This window comes from Athene cunicularia (assembly GCF_003259725.1).
Source record: "Athene cunicularia isolate RWA chromosome 23 unlocalized genomic scaffold, athCun1 chr23_part1, whole genome shotgun sequence".
In the NCBI taxonomy this organism is placed as follows: Eukaryota; Metazoa; Chordata; class Aves; order Strigiformes; family Strigidae; genus Athene; species Athene cunicularia.
In genome coordinates, this window is record NW_020799130.1 from 2,689,167 (window position 1) to 2,689,613 (window position 447).

Below are 447 nucleotides of genomic sequence, written 5' to 3' on the forward strand. Positions count from 1 at the left end.
AGCGGGTTGGGCTGGCGCAGGGGCGGGCACCGGGGAGGGGCTGGAAACACCCGAGGCGCAGAGCCAGGCTGAGAGGGTGCAGGCCAAGCTCCTGGGAAGGTGTGAGGGCTCCAGCCCGGGCTGGGGAGGGGGATTCAGGGTGGGAAGCGCTGCCAGGGGGTGTTCCTGGTTAGGCTGGCATCGGGCAGGCAGCATGTGTGAGCTGCCTGGCCCTGCGGCAGCTCCTTCCCCGAGGGGTGGTGTGGGCTCCGATAGCATCAGGGCTCTGTCCTCTGCAGGCCCTTCCTCCCTGCCTGCATAGTTCCCCTCCTCCCCAGCAGCAGCTGCATCCTCAGCTGCAGCAGCGATGGCAGAAAATACCTCCCAATGTGAAAAACTCCAGTTATCACTAGTAGTAAAATGTGTTCCAACAGCCTGAAAGGTCCAAAGTCTTTGGCAAGAGGCTCA